The sequence below is a fragment of the Syngnathus typhle genome, linkage group LG15, assembly GCF_033458585.1.
Source record: "Syngnathus typhle isolate RoL2023-S1 ecotype Sweden linkage group LG15, RoL_Styp_1.0, whole genome shotgun sequence".
Taxonomy (NCBI): Eukaryota; Metazoa; Chordata; class Actinopteri; order Syngnathiformes; family Syngnathidae; genus Syngnathus; species Syngnathus typhle.
In genome coordinates this window covers 8,937,060-8,953,580 of record NC_083752.1, presented here as the reverse complement: position 1 = coordinate 8,953,580, position 16,521 = coordinate 8,937,060, and the positions used below count along the sequence as shown (strand labels likewise).

The 16,521-nt window shown below is 42.3% G+C and overlaps 1 protein-coding gene and 1 long non-coding RNA gene across 11 annotated transcripts in view; one reads left to right on the top strand and one right to left on the bottom strand.

The window, feature by feature from the left end:
* LOC133168388 (RNA-binding protein Musashi homolog 2) overlaps positions 1-16,521 on the bottom strand; it is a 201,697-nt gene that overhangs the window by 114,069 nt on the left and 71,107 nt on the right. The gene's annotated exons all lie outside the window — the stretch shown is intronic.
* On the top strand, positions 7,137-8,729 carry LOC133168391 (uncharacterized). Its single transcript, XR_009718202.1, has 2 exons — positions 7,137-7,631; positions 7,791-8,729. It is a non-coding gene; the product is annotated as an uncharacterized LOC133168391 (long non-coding RNA).

Here is a 16,521-nt window from a genome sequence, read left to right as displayed (position 1 = left end):
GTGGTGACCATCTGCACGTGCATCCGACTGGGTGCCCAGGACGCTGCTCACACGTTTGCCTGCTTTGTGATGTTTTTCACCGATTCACGACCACGGTCCATTGGGCGCCGTTGAACTGGACTGCCGTTACACCTGTCTATGGACCCCGTGGAGGCTATTTTGTGTGTTTTGGGGTGTTCTCTTGTATTGAGGGGTGCTGGTTGGCCACAGTTTTTTTTTCCTTTGTCTTTTAGCTTTGTTTTGCTTTGATGGCTTTTATCTTGAGCACTTTCTGGCTTTCTTTGTGGCGCCGTTGTGTGGCAGCCTGTGTCTTTTGTATACCCACTCTGTGGTATGAATACTGCTGGGGCCTGAATTTCCCCACCCCTGGGGATCAATAAATATTCAATCAATCAATCAATCAATCAAATCCAAAAAGTCATCCCTGAGACCAAAATGCACCCTGGGGTAAAATGCTACACAGTGCACCACAGCTTTTATGTTGACAAAAATCAGCGTAATAATCAGCGAGAGCAAAAACATCAACAAGGGTTTGTCCTTGAGTGACAGTCGGTAGATGGAAACCTCAGTCAGCTTCATCATAAGTGCATGAAACAGCTGGCAAAATGAACATCTTTCCAACGGATACATATTTCATGAGTTGTGGACTCACCGTTGACAATTTATCCCTGAATAATATATCCATCAAACCTGCATCAACTAATGAATAGCTTGCTCATGTGAAAAGAAGAAAGCGGATGGCCAATAGGTAAAATAGAAATAGAATTAATGAGCGGTTGTGAAAGCTCAAATAATCGACTGAATGCCCCTCAGAAAAAGCAAGAGCATTTCCGTTCTCCGCCTAAGCTTTGTCTTTGCTCAAAGTCCCCCCCCCCTCCCATGCATGAATGGAAGAGAGGTTCTATAGTCGTCTCCATGATTGTAGATTTCACAGATGTGTAAATGATGTTATGTGAGGCGCACTGAGTGAAGCTTTGATCTGCTATTCCACAAAGCGGGCTGTACAACAAAAGGCGAGAAAATCCTGAGCTCAGGCAAGCCTTGTATCATGTAAAAACTGTCTCTGTGATCCGCTGCTGATCTGCAAGCACTCCCAGCTGTGAAAGGAGCTGCCCACACCTACACGGTAGATGTGCCCCTGAGACAAAAACACAGACGGGAAAAAGGTTGCTCTTCCACTGCAATCCAGTGCAACGCACTTATTGTCGCTGTGCGTACTGTGAAAGCTGCTGCATCAAAACAAAATTAATCTAGAATCAGGAAAATGTCAACAAAATCCAGCCGAGTTAAAAGCTACAATGACACCCGTACAATAACACAAATCTCTACATGCTTTTATTGTAAATTCACATCACTAGAAGTAGTCAAATCAAAATTAAGAACGATCTGAGTTTTTATGTGTTTTATTCCCACCCCCACAGGCACTTAAATGCTGTTATTAAACCGTAAAACATTTTTACAAGCATTGTGTCATTTACACAACATACCATAAGTGTCACACCAAATATATTCTCCTGGATATTTTCTGTTGGATTTGCATGTCGGTCATACACTTCAAACTAGAGGTGCTAGATAAAGTCAAGCACAAGTCATTTGTAATTCAAAGGCCACTTTTGCTTCAGAGCAGATGGCCCTCTTTTTTAATTAATTACGCGCGCAAAACTGTGGCGACGTGTTGATTTTTCATTCGTCTCAAGATTTAAAACGTGCTGAATTGTTACTAAAAGGTGACCTGTGCACGCTGCAGACGTTTGGACTGAGAGAATTGTATTCGATTCATCAGTGTAAAATCCAATCTATCATGGCAGTCACATTTTTTATTCATTGCACATCAAAATGAGACAACACCGCTCAGTGTTTGTTTGTCTAAATTATTAATGACGGGCTCAAATTATTCAAATTTTCCCATAGCATGAATGCAAATGCAAAGTCTTTCAAATAGGAGAGATGGCCATATATCTAAAATTTAACTCTTTTGATCATTTCGTATTTCAGCTTTTAACCGGCAGTTGATATGAGCAAGTACAACTAAGGAAACCTAGTTCGAACATGGCTGCACTTCAAAAAAGAAAGCCGAAACCGAAACGGTGGAACTCAAGTGGAATTTCTGCGAAGCTCATTACCCGTAGGTCAGTTTTCTCATCAAATGTGACCAATGACAACTGGCACTCACGATACTGCCCATCATTTGCTGTTCATAACACAGCTGCGGCACATTGCTTCACGCTCAAATTACTTTTGGTTCAATAAATAAAAGTTTCAAGTCCAGTCAGGTGTTAGATTGCAAGTATTACACTATAATTCAAACACATTTCTCTGTTGTGACATTGAAATGGCAAGGATGAGGGCTTCGGTAGCTTGCAATGTACCAGCTTCCAAAACACTTGAATTTTTTTTCAAAATATAAATTACATCAGCTGTAAGGGATGTTTTTTATGTTTCGAACCTAATGATCATCTCTGAAAAAAAAAACAACAACGGTGGATTTAGTTTGTGCAACATGATTTCAATCATTTCAGCTTGAGCAGGCAGACTCAAGAGCAAGCCTGGTTCCATTCACTCGGCATTCACTGCTCACTAAGCATATCGTAGTATTTAGACAGATTTAGCAAAATGCCACAGCGTAATATGTGCTGGCTAATTTTCCAAAAGGTTTGATGTGGACAATCTATCTGAATGTTCTGGTTGGGCGCATGGCCTGATAGGATGGCATCCCATTAGCTCAGTCAGACTGCAGGGCCCCACTGTTAACATTAGAATGTGTCGTGGAGCAGAACAAAGTGGAGCAGAGCTTCATCTTGCCATATTCATGTTCTTTCCTGTCTTATTGTGGATAATGTGATGATAGCATTGATACAAGCCAATCACAAGTGTAAAATGCCTTGCAATTAGAGCGTTGGGGTATTAGTATTTTCATAACGCCCCCCCATATCGGGGTTGGTAATCAGTTGTTTCAAACTGTTTAATCACAGCTTGGCAATGGCTACTTGATTACATGCTTACCTTATTGTTGCATCAATTATATTAAAGAGCTGCTTTCAAGAGGTTGAAGCGTTTGCATGTGATACTACCGAGATGTTACAAGGTTAGAGTGACAGGGACTTCTTAAGGACTTCATTTTACAAATACAGCAATAAAGACAGGCTGCCACACACCACGTCTCGCCACACAGCGAGCTGTAAGGACTTTTGCATAATTGCAATAAAAACATGTATTGGCCTGACTGATTGAATTCGGGCTTGGTAATTGCAGCATAAGAAATGTGGTTGACTGTCACACGGCTACAGTGCCACAAGGCTGTCAACAATCCAGATATTTTTTTCTAGTGTCTACTATCATATTAAACGGATCCACAGCCTGGCGTGTAATCACTGTAATTATGTGGTGAGCATGTGTTACCTGTGGGCTAGCATGCGTAACACACATTCACACGCGTGGACTGGAGCAGACATTTACTTAATTTATTTATTTCTTTTAATCCATGACCTGCCAGTCAAAGTCCGTGCGAGTGAGGTTGATGACTATTTTTTCCCCCATTATTGTAATAACTTACCAATAAGATTGTCCAAAGATCAAAACCTAAAATGTCTATCTAGTCCAGTGCTTCTCAATTATTTTCTGTTACGCCCCCCCCCCCCTAGCAAGAAGAAATCTATTCGCGCCCCCCCTCCCCACCGTGACTATCCTAACTTGTCTTGTAAGTCGTAAACTGTTGCACTGTCGCAAACGTGACAGAAGTAACAATGAGAGCGCCACTGCCCCAAGGGGGGCGCGCCCCACTATTTGAGAAGCACTGATCTAGTCGTTGTAGTTGCTAGGTCTAAGCAACATTTTCCTGAGCACATTTGACTTGATATTGGCATTTTCTTTTCCATTGCTTTTGCCATTTTGCATACTGTATAGAAGTGGCAGCAAAGTCACACAAACCAAAATATCTAGCCACCCCTGGGCACCACTTAGCTCCGCCCCTGAAGAAACCAAAACTGTACTGCCTCATCTGTTTATTGGCACAAGCAAAGTTGTCATGATGTTGTGGCTGCAAAGATTTGTTTGGCGCTTGCCAAACAGTTTAAAATGTGCATTCATGCCACCTATACAAGAACAAGAACAGGAACGTACAGCATGAGGAGTCAAATTGTGTCAGTCCGCCCTGTAAATACAGATTGGTCAAAAGATCCAACAACTGAGATGGAAATTAAGCACTGCTTCTTTAATTGGAGCGAGTGCCTTGCCAACGCCTAGCATTTTGATGACACATCCGTTTTCTTTACCAGCCACTCACCATGGTGCCTGTGCCCATGCCCATCAATATAAACCACCTGTATTGTCAACCCTCTTGTATTGACAGCACCACCACAGCAGCCCATCAAGCACCTCCCTCCACTTTTGAGGCTTTCTTTCTCGCTTCACTTCCTCCTCCTCTCAACCAGGAAAAGCGCCACATGCTACCACGCCAAGTCAATGTACTACATCTCTTGTCTCCCTTGTGCGACCCATATCAAACATACTGTGCTCATTCCTCACCGTTGAGCCTTGCACACACATCATATCAGAGTTGTAAATAGAGAGGAGCTTAAATAACAACGGCCCTTCTTTCGTAAGGATTTAAAAAAGAGAAAGGGACTGATTTGTGCAGAAGAGGGCTGGCAAAGATAAAATGTCAGGATATGGGTCTAAATTCCACATGAATGCCCTTCCCTTTAGTGTGCATTATGACGGCAATGGACCATATCATAGTATTTGTTTTGCTTTAGAGCTGTCCCTGGTGATTTATGTTCCCTGAGGACAAATATATCATGTCACTATACAAGCAATGTTTCTGTCACAGCCAACGCGGGGGGGCTGAATATGAGAGATTTGTGTACATCTGCAACAGAGTGTGTGGCTGGGTGATGACACACTTGTGGCAGTGCCAGTGTGTGACCGCTGGCCCCCCGACTAGGGAGCAGCGCCTGCAAAGGTTACCCAGCAGAGTGGCTTTTGTATGGTAATGTGACCTCCAGCTCCCGAAGGAGTCCAAACACCTGGCCAGCACCCCCCTCCGGGCTCATAGCCCTGACACATTAACCGTTTTCCTTGATAAGAACGTTGCGGCGGTTAAGCAATCTCTTGGTAATGTTGTCATTTAAGTCCATTTCCAATAGTGGTTATTATGTTCTTCAGTTTCCACTAGTGGTTATTATGTTCTAACAGACTGAATGGCAGATGTTCTTACTCTGACAAAGACAGGACTATTCATATTCATGAGTGTACTTATGTATGTCACTTTTTTCAGGAGCAATAAAAAGATGTGAATTTTCTATTATCTTGCACTATTTTTATACAGAAATTGAATCTGAATGGGCATGTGTCAGACCAGTAGCCTTTTTTCCCCAGGTTGTAAAACAGCCACAAGGGGGCAGCAATACCGGTATCGACACTCTCCGGGCGGGCTATTTTGAAATGTCGTCGATCTCGGAACCGATACCTGGTATCGATACTCGCCGATCCTTAGTTTTTAACCACATTTTCATTGGGTATTTTGTTACATAATAGAGATAATTTCATGACGTTGAAGTCATCGTAAAGCAGACATTTAAAGGCAATGCTGCTGTTAATCACTGACGCAAACAAACCAAAAAAATATTCGACCATTGTTGTGTCAAAGCTTTGGCCTTCTTGGATGCCTGCACGTTAGTTTGGTGCACTGCTATAAAATCTGAATATTTTGGAATGAGCCCATGACGAGTTAAATTATTGTCAAAGTGTTCTTTCGGTCCATGTAACGTATCTGTATCACAATCGAGATTTCAAGGTCTTGGTAGAGCTATACCTCAGGCTAGCATACACTTGAGAGTAATTTGAGCACCAGCTTCCTGCCCCTGAGGCAGCCCACCTACTGAACTAATTTCTGCGTCGTCACCATGCTGAGCATCACCAAGGCAGCCCTAACATGCAGCGGTTTTGTTTGATGCATTAGCTTAGAAGCGACTATAGTTCTTCTTTCATTAACGTCACCCTTCAGTTGTGTCATTAAATATGACTTTAAGTCATAGTCATACGGGTCCTCTGCTACAATTTGGTCTATTTATTTATCCATTAAAAGTTAATTATGAATGAATGTCACTTTGAATAATTCATGTGCACCCCAGTGCTATGAATAAATAGCTAGCTAATACAGCTCGGCTTCCTCCCCTTTTGCGTTCTACCAACCCTTTTAGGAGCACAATGCACTACTGTAGGTTATTGGGCTTTCTCTCTCCCTGGAGGCTTCTTGAGCACTTAGTCCTTATTAAAATTCCTATAGCACATAAACACACAATGACATCGGCACACACGCACACACAAGCGCTCACGCACAGGCCAAGGACCGTCTGTTGGGACAAACCATTTATTAAAGCTCCTGTGAAGGTCCTGGCAGTCAGCCAGAGGGAGACATGACTTTGGATCCCATTCATGTCCACATCAGCAGAGTGAAATATTTCTAGGTGTTGATCCATGGCAGCCATTATTGCTACGGTCCACTTTTTATCATTGTCAACTTTTACAAAAGGAAAATCAGCCATTTTTTTTTACTGCACTTTAGCAGCTTGTCAATAGAGTTTACCCAAATCAAACAGCTACAGAGAGACTTTTTTTTTCCCCCCTGGACATGTTTCCTATAGAAGAATAGAAACAGCTGCACTGGAATCTCTTGGCATGGTCACTACTTCTCGAAATCTGTAATCATGTAAAATAGGAGCACATCCTTCATCTGGATTTGATCTATTGTATCCACTATCCAAGCAGTGTTTGTGCTCAAATTAGGTATTATTTGTGTGCATGCTTAAATAAGTGTAGATGATGTAAAAACAATTCTGCTACTACATTAAAATTAGAAAAACATAACACTTCCTCACCAGTCCCATTAAAGTGAGCTCAGTGCACTCAGAAAATATGCAACCTTAGCCATTGCTCACATGCCATGCAGAAAAAGTGCTAAGTGGTCCTGAATTCTGCTGCGTCATCACCATATATTATTACAGAGGCTGACATCAGGTAATCCCATCAGTCTAATCTCTATTCACTGACAGCGACATATTGCCTCTACTTCAATATAAAAGAATGAATATTAAGACGATCATTAGTGGGCAGGACCACGCGCGATCCAAATGTACAAGTTTTCCATTAGCTAAATTCTGAAGGAGGCAATAATATACCACAAGGTGGCCGTTTTCAGCAGCTAAAAGAAGATCTAACACATTTGGTCGAGGTTGATAATGGTGCTCCACTTTCACACCGACCACTCAGAGGGAATTACAGGGCTGCAGAGAAGAGAATGTCTGAGTGCTGTAGTTAAAACCAGGGGTAAATGCTATCTCATGCTTACATAGTCCTCGATCCATGGGTCCTGAGGCTGCCTGATCGCTTTGCAGCTGGGCCCATTTACATTTTCAATTGACAGAGTCTCTCACAGTATACAGTAGGGTCTGCTTCACAGGAATCGATCGTTTTCTTACAGTCCGCCGCTCTCCAGCACGGGCATACCTGGATTGGGCGATGCGGCGAACAAAAGGATTGGAGGCAGGAGAAAAAAACACAGAAAAGACACATAATACTCAACAGAGGATCGCCACGGAAGGTCTCCAGGGAAGAGGCGGGCAGCAAATAAGGTTTGAGGAGCTATTAGCTTTTCCGTAACTGCTGTCTGTCAATTGATGGGGGGTGGATTACCCTTCAGTGACTAATCTATCAGTCAAACATAAGGACCTTGCTAGACAACTCTGTGACTGATATGCCTACTCATTAAGACTACTCTCTTTTCTTCCCAGCAAAACATGCTTGCCAAGACAAGACTCACAAAAGACACCTTGACCAGTCAGTCTCTCTCGCTCGCTTGACAGCGACTACTTTACACTAAATGGGAGAGAAAGCGAGGCAGTTGCCCACTGTCAGCACGGCACAGACTCAGCCAGCGCTGTTCATCACCTCAAAACCAAGGCTAAATTTGAGCACAAATATGAATATATGAATAGCTGAACAAGTGGATCTTGTTATTCACCTGCGTTCACGCTGCCAAGCTTGCAACTTTTGTTTGGAGCCGGTCGTTCTGCTGAGCACGGGCTTTCTGACAGTACATCTTAAGTGGGGCAGAGGGGAGTGGGCACAGGTGTTACGGAGTGGCTCTTTTACTGAGGGAGAATGACCTGTGTCTGAAAATGCCCTCTTTGTCTGTCTTCAGAAGCTCCCGCTATGCCCCCCGTGCCCTCTATCCTCAGTGGTTACCATACTGGCTTAACAAAAAAACAAAAAACAAACTTGCATTTGCCCAGATGGCAGACAGCAGGGGCCGCCTAACACTTCCTGTGTCACTGAAGGCTTGCCCCCCTGAGTGTGTCTAAGATGCAGTTTTGCTCCATATGTCCCTATGAGTGACTGAACTCTCCAGAGAGACATCTGCACTGCCCAATACGGTTCATAAGTACTTTTGCTATATAATTAAATACGACGACAATACGGTGATGCCTTGAGATACGAGTGATCCGACATGCAAGTTTTGTGGGGTGAATACAAATTGGATGTGACATTTACCATGTTGACTTGCCTATTTATATTGCAGACATCGTTTCGATTTTCTTTTCCGACACAATGTGTTTTATGAAATACGCAATGAATTTTAATTGCCTACTTATGGCGCCCATCCGAGGATTGATTGCAAATTCAAATTTGTATGTGACAAATTAAATGACATGACAGTTATTTTAACAGTTCTTAAGTGTCTCTTCAAGTTTTTTCCCCCCCATTATCGGGATCCGCATGCACTGGCTGCATCTTTTGACTTGAGGTGTAAGATTTGTGTTTGTGCTAAAAAAACAATAATGAGCACAACGAGAAGCTAATGCTTTGATTACATGGAACACAAGTCAAATATTCAAGATTCAAGACGTTTATTGGCCAGGTTTGGGCACGCCAAGCAAGGAATTTGACTTCGGTAGATCTCAGCCTCTGCTCAACATTTAGGTGACGAACAACATTCAGGACGTGCAAAAATTGACAATTATTCTCAAACATCCCCTGATCTTAATCGCCCAAAAGGGCAAGGAAAAACTCAAAACTCCTACTAGGGGAAATGAGAAACCTTGAGAAGAGACCACAGATGGGAGGATCCCTCTTCCAGGATGACCAGGCTGCAATGGATGCAGAGAGGACACATAGTACACGTAATATAGACAATTCAAAGATAAAGCGTCGAGACCAGGACGTTATTAAATATCATAGTATTTAGAAATCAGAACATCAACAGAACAATCATCGTCTATTTTTATTCCCTAATGCATGTATACCACCTGAATAACATGCACAGCGGAGCAATTATGTATATAAAAAAAAAACCTCACTAAAAAAAAAAGGTTAAAAAAAAAGTGTACATTGGTGTCAGAGGTTGGTTATCATTCCATCATTGTTCAGCACTTGGTTTGGTCACCGCTGTTCAGAATGTGATGAAAGCTTGCAAAGATGACCTTATGTCTACTGGCTCTTCAAGTTCATAATGTCATACTGACATCAGCGGTGCCAGGGGTGATGCCCAGGAGTGAAGGGAAGGTCAGCAAAGCTTCAAAACTGAAATGGTGCTAATGCCACAGCATGCATGGCTCAAGTGCTTGGCAGTGCATCTTAACAACAAAATGTGACATTATTAGAAGCTGTCTAAAAAGCAGGCTTGACTGGGCTGAGCCAGAGCGCCGCTGCAGGGCTTTCAATCTGCCCGTAATGGGAAAGATGGAAGAAGATAAGATTCCAATTCAGCCATTTCTGCACAGACCAATGTAATCACGCTGCAATCCGAGCAGGCATTGGGGGAGTTGAAAGAATTCTTAAAAAGACAGAAAATCTTCAAATGTGGTTTCATACACAAATCCCATCACTGCTTCTAATTGTTCCGCTCATTGAAAGTAAGATTTCACAAAGAGATGTAATCGGGGAGTTGAAAGGATTCTCGCTACTATCAGAGATCATACGGTCGACATGGAAGACAAGGGAAGCAACACCTCTGAAGGAACTGCCCACATATCGAAATTGCTTCTGAGAAGAATTTGTCCAAGCTTTATACGTCCCATCAAAACACAGAAGAACTAGTTTTGAAGGGAAACAAAAGTCAGAGCGCTGACCTCTAACAATGCCGATTCGAAACTTTTTAGCCGCCCATCTTGTGCATTTGCCTTGATCTTGTTTGGATGATTCATGAGTTATTTAATGGAAAATTAAGGAAACCTAGAATCATTTATGCCCTCTTGAAAAATATATTAAAATAATCTTGAGTCCATAAGTATCCAGCCTGTATTATATGGACACAACACATAACATGCATGACACAAAACAGAGTGCGATGCTGAATCACTGGGTCGGTTTTAAAGTTGCTTGTTCCTAAAAGTACATTTTCTTTTGCAAGACCAAGCTCGGCGTGAGAAATTAGGAGGAATTTCTGCTCTGAGTCTCTCTAATTGGGCTATATTTAACCTGTCACAATTTGGGACACCCCAGGGGATGAGAGAATCCAAAATAAGATCCCTTTTTTTTTTTTTATCTAGCCTAATTCTCCTTGAGCAAAATCAAGCTCAAATTAATATCAGTAAGACTTTGTAGATGTCTTAAATTCATCTCCTGACAAATAGACTTCCTTCAGTGTGAGTCTGATCCCCATTTAAGTTTTGAAATCTCTTTTTCTCTTCTGTGCTGATCTTTGTCGGATATATCAGCTCTCAATAATGGAACAATTTAAAAGTACATGAAAGGGTCAACATTCAATGATCTCTAAATAAGGATTTATTCTGGTGTGGCATGCGGCTTCAAAACGCTCCCATGAAACATGTGAAAAGATTATTTGGCTATCAAGGAGATTTGTTGTTGCAGGTTTGAACTGACGTGTATAACCTCGAGTCTGGCTTACCGTTGCCATCCATCTGCGCCATAGGTTGCTGCTAAGCAAGTAGGATGTGGTGGGCAATGTGAGATGAGCCCGGCAGCACTAACATGAAGAAAGAGGAGGAGAGGATAAATTGCTATTTGTATGTAGCAGCAGCCTTTTGTCAACAGTCACTATCAAAGGATTTGCTTCCACGTCCTCTCTGCCTCTTGTCAAATTGTCACTGAACCTTTCGTGAAAATCAAAGAAACCTTCCCCACTCAACTCTCAATAACACAGGCACAGAGGCGGGGTTCATCTTGAAAGGAAAGTCCCGAGAGATTCCAAGGAAAGGGAAAAAAAATGTCTGCTTTTATTTTCCTGAACCTTTTCCATGAGGGAATCCCATTGTTGTGCTCTTTAGCTGCGGGAATTTGAGCTCCGTGCTGACTAGTCAAACAAACAGCATCCAGCCCACTGTCTGGTTTATCTCCTCAAGTGTTGCTCAACCATTACTGAAGTCATGATGTGAGGGAAAGGGTTATAAAAGTGAGACGCCACAAAAGATCACATCCTCCTCGTATCTCCCTCTGACAGGAGAAGAGAAATCCAGCTCAATGTTGCATTAGGCCGCCTTGTTTCTTGAGTGACGGACCAGACGAGAACTTGAGAAAAGTCAAACTAAGTAAGATATTGAATAAAACCATCTCATCGTTGATCTTTCTCCGCAAACAGTCTTGTTGTTTGACACGGCACTAGAAGTGCAAATGGATGAAATGTGACTTCTGAACACAAGGGAGATTACATCCACACTTGTCGAGAGATGGAAAGTTATTTACAGGTGTGAAGCCAATGTGTGAGAACAGAGTGCAGTCATCAGGGTAAGGTGTGTGATGTACAAAACACCAAGCGGCCAGCGCTGTTTGGTCACCAGAGGCACCCAGGTAGGGAGGACAATAGCAGGAACACTTCTTTTTCTCAGAAGGATATTCTTCCTAGTTAGTGTTCAAATGATCAGCACTCCTCTTACGACAATAGAGTTGAATACAGCACATGCTCAAAACATCTTTGGCAAGCTTCTCCACAAAACCAGATGGGCCAAATGATGCAACCGAACAGCCTGGAACGTCCAAGAAAAAGAAAGCTGGTTTTAAGGCACAATATCTGATCACGCAACGAGCCTACCCCGTGTAAAATGTCTCGAGGGGCTTGCAAATGAGACAATGAAGCCTTCAAAATGACATTTCTTTTTACCTTCCTTTCATTTCCAACATCCAAATTTTATGAGGTGGCATGTTCTGCAATGATGGCCACCAAAATAAAATGACAGAGTAGACTGGACATAAGTACCACGCCGGAGGTTTCAATGACCGGCCTGTAAAAGATAATCACTCATTCCTTAATGTTGAGTTGTATCTTGCATAACATTTGTTCCAATACCTTTCCGTCAAGATATTGCTTTGTTTGAAAGCGCTCCATCACACAAAGAAGGCTGTTCTGAGGGATGGAATGACGTGGACAGAATAGCCCAGGGGCAACTGCATCCACTCTTTCGAGCAAAGACGGGCGAGGAGACAGCATACTGCGCCTGTCACGCAGTCTCTTACAAGCTGACAGCGCTCCCTTCCACCTCCGTAGAGGGACGCGCAAAAGGAAGCTCCCACATAGACGCAAGCATCAATGCACGCAGTCAGCTACAGAAGTGAAATTATTTCATCTCACAGGGGCCCCGTTAAGCTCTTCCAAAGCCTCACTGTGTACAGCAGGTAGATTGATTGTGACTTATTAACTGTGAGTGAGCCTAAGAGAGTGCATTAAAACTAAAGGAAATGCGATATCCCGACCATCAAGTGCTTGTTAAAGCTTTAATCAAAGCCTTTCCCAATCTGCATATTCAGTTCTGCTCATGAATTCCAAACGGCATCTTTATAAACCTGAGGGGACCCCAAAGGCATTCTACACAATGACCCAGAAGAGACATTACAAAAATAAGACGTTGAACAATAGTAGCGCGTACTCAATAATCACAGCTTTGCCGTTCATTGTCTTTTCAAATCAGATTTCCTCCAGGACTGCAGAATCGCTCAATTGCTCTAAATGAGTCTAACGAGGATCATTATCACAAACACAAATACCTAGAACTACTGCATGGTCAAGTGGCTGCAAACATAATAATTATCATCATCATCATGAGCAAAAACACCAATAACTAATTCATACTTGAGTGGCCAAAATCAGCAAGTGACCTCAGCGGATTGGCGCTGACCACTGGCTGTTCAACTGCCCGCTCCTCGCTGTCTGCAATCAAGCAAGCTGCACTGATGGCGCTACTTCGCCAATATGACTAAAAGTGCAAATCACAGATATCATCTCAACTGCTTCATTGAGGCGAGCAAGACGTGTGGAAAAGTAAGAAGCGGTATGACAGGTATGGAGACCTGTGTGAGCTTTTTGAGCTATAGGACCCCAAATTTCTTAAAACATGAAATAAATAAGTAAATATGTCAATAAAGGACTAAGGTGGAAGCTTTGAAAACCTAAAAAAAAAAAAATTAAACATGCATCATGAAACAAAATCAAACTTACAATGGTAGTTTAAAAGAAAAGCCATAACTAAAGTTCTTAACTATTATTAGTGTTAATTTGGAGAGTTTGATCTTGAATATTCGATATACAGGACTGTCTCAGAAAATTAGAATATTGTGATGAAGTTCTTTATTTTGCGAAATACAATTAAAAAACAAAAATGTCATACATTCTGGATTCATTACAACTCAACTGAAATATTGCAAGCCTTTTGTCATTTTAATATTGCTGATTATGGCATACAGCTTAAGAAAACTCAAACATCCTATCAAAACATTAGAATATCATGATAAGTATACTAGTAGGGTATTCAACTAATCAGTTGAATCATCCAATTAACTCCTGAGCCTTGGAAAACACTCAGCTTGGTTCAGTAAACTAAATCTAAAGTATGGGGAAGACTGCTGATCTGACTGCTGTCCAGAGGACCATCATTGACACCCTCCATCAGGAGGGTAAGACACAAAAAGAAATTTCTCAAAGAGCAAGCTGTTCACAGAGTGCAGTTTCAAAGCACATCCACAAAAAGTCTGTTGGAAGGGGGAAATGTGGCAGGAAACGCCGCACAACCAAGAGAGATAACCGCAGCCTTAACAGCATTGTGAAGAAGAGTCGCTTCCAGAATTTGGGGGAGCTTCAAAGACGGTGGACTGTTCACAAACGTGTCCAGGTGCTGGTGTTGGTCCACTGTGTTTCATCAAGTCCAGAGTAAATGCAGCTGTGTACCAAGAGATTTTAGAGCACTACATGCTTCCGCCTGCTGAAAAGCTCTATGGAGATGATGATTTCATTTTCCAGCATGATCTGGTACCTGCCCACAGTGCCAAAACCACGGGTAAATGGTGTACTGACCATGGCATTACTGTCCTCGATTGGCCTGCCAATTCCCCTGACCTAAACCCCATAGAGAATTTGTGGGGTATTGTGAAGAAGAAGCTGAAGGTCACCAGACCCAACAATGCAAACGAGCTAAAGGCCGCTAGAAGCATCCTGGGCATCCATAACACCTCAGCAATGCCACAGGCTGATTGCCTCCATGCCACGACGAATTGATGCAGTAATCCGTGCAAAAGGATTCCCAACCAAGTACTGAGTGCATTAAGGCAGTGGTCCCCAACCTTTTTTGCGCCACGGACCGGTTACATGTCAGAAATGTTTTCGCGGACCGACATTTATATAAATAAATAATACATTTATATAAATAAAACATTTATAATATATAAATACAATAAAATAAAATGATACGACTGACATAAAAACAAGTACAAATGACAAAAATAAAACTCACCATTACGTTGAATTAGTGGGAGCACTGAGTTTGTTTCTCAGAAACGAGCCAGTCCCATCTAGACGTAATCGGAGACAATGACACCCGAAGTGATTACGGTTTGTCTTTTATTGCAGGAAGCTTGGTCTCCATGTGTTGAAGCAGTTTTGAATGCTTCATTGCCTGGTTAGTTAGCCTGTCGCCACATATTAGCTTTGCGGGCTCAACTGGGGAAACATGTCACGTGACCGGGACGAGTGTCTTGACCTGAATTAATTGATCGTCGGTAAAAAAAAAAAAAATTAGGTGCGGCTTGGCGGCCCGGTACCAAGTGACCCACGGACCGGTATTGGTCCGCGGCCCGGTGGTTGGGGACCACTGCATTAAGGGACATTTTGAAATGTTTGATTTTGTTTTGCTGTTACAAATCTTTTTCTTTTTTACTTGGTCTGAAGAAATATTCTAATATTTTGAGATAGGAGTTTTGAGTTTTCTTAAGCTGTAAGCCATGATCAGCAATATTAAAATAATAAAAGGCTTGCAATATTTCAGTTGATTTGTAATGAGTCCAGAATGTATGACATTTTTGTTTTTTTAATTGCATTTTAGAAAATAAAGAACTTTATCACAATATTCTAATTTTCCGAGACAGTCCTGTACATTGACTACCAAATCTAATGAGAACGATTAAAATACAATAGCTATTCTACAAAACGCGCACAAACAATGGAGGAGGATTATTTATTGAGTAAACACAAAAGCGAATCAACAGGAACCCAAACAGCTACTTAAAATAAAATGAATAAGGAAAGCAAAGCGTCAACGGCTGTCTAATTGGATTAAACCAAAACAGACAACTGGGTTCTGTGTGTTGTTGCTCTGATGACTTGACCTCTAATGAGAGCCCCGCTTATTTATTTATTTTAATTTCTTCAGATCTCTAATCAGACCGAAACGAATAACTAGTGGCACATTTGGCACATGGTGGCTTTTCCAAGTGACTTCCAAGTTAAACCGTGGCTGTGAAATCGGTCAAGGTCATACCGAGCTGCTCAGCTTCAGACCAAGAAAAAGACACACACGTCCGCATAAATCCAAAACGGTGAGGCTGTGGGGAACATTTAACACGCTCCTACAGTGACCTTTTCACACAAGAAGTGCTGTCACCTGAGAGCTTTGTGTGACGACGTACCTGCCGGGACATCTAATGACACTTTTGAAATAGGATGTGCATGCATCCAGTTTTCTGTTGAGGTGAGTTAGATGCTGCGCTGAGTGAAAGGGCCGAAAGCTCTCTGAGGGCGATGTCAATCAAGTCCACCTCTGCACAAGTCATCCAAACTGTAAGCTCAAATGCTGCTGCGGGCCCACCTGAGCTGGAATTCATCTTTGCCCTTGTCAGACTAAAAGTAAAAACTAGACGGAGTGCTATAGATTACCGATGGGGAATAAAAAGAAATCAACGCAAATGGACACGTTGTCCTAGTGATGGTCATTCAGCATTCTATGCACAGGCTTGGTTGAAAATGCCTCTACACTCTATGCTAGTGCTTCAGGATCAATTAAGTGCGCGGGGGCATCTGTCAGTGGATTTGTAGGTCAGTTTTTCAACGACTGCTTTCATTTCGGAGGCTGAGAGCCATCAATGACTAATGTGTCAGTCTGTCACAGTCAAAGACCTACCATATGGCGCCAGTGCACCCCCCACTTCCATTTGGACTATTTGTGTGGGTTGGGAGGAATAGCCACGCTACAGACACTATAACCGTGCTATATTATCGCAAAATGCAGAGGTAAGTTTTTTTCT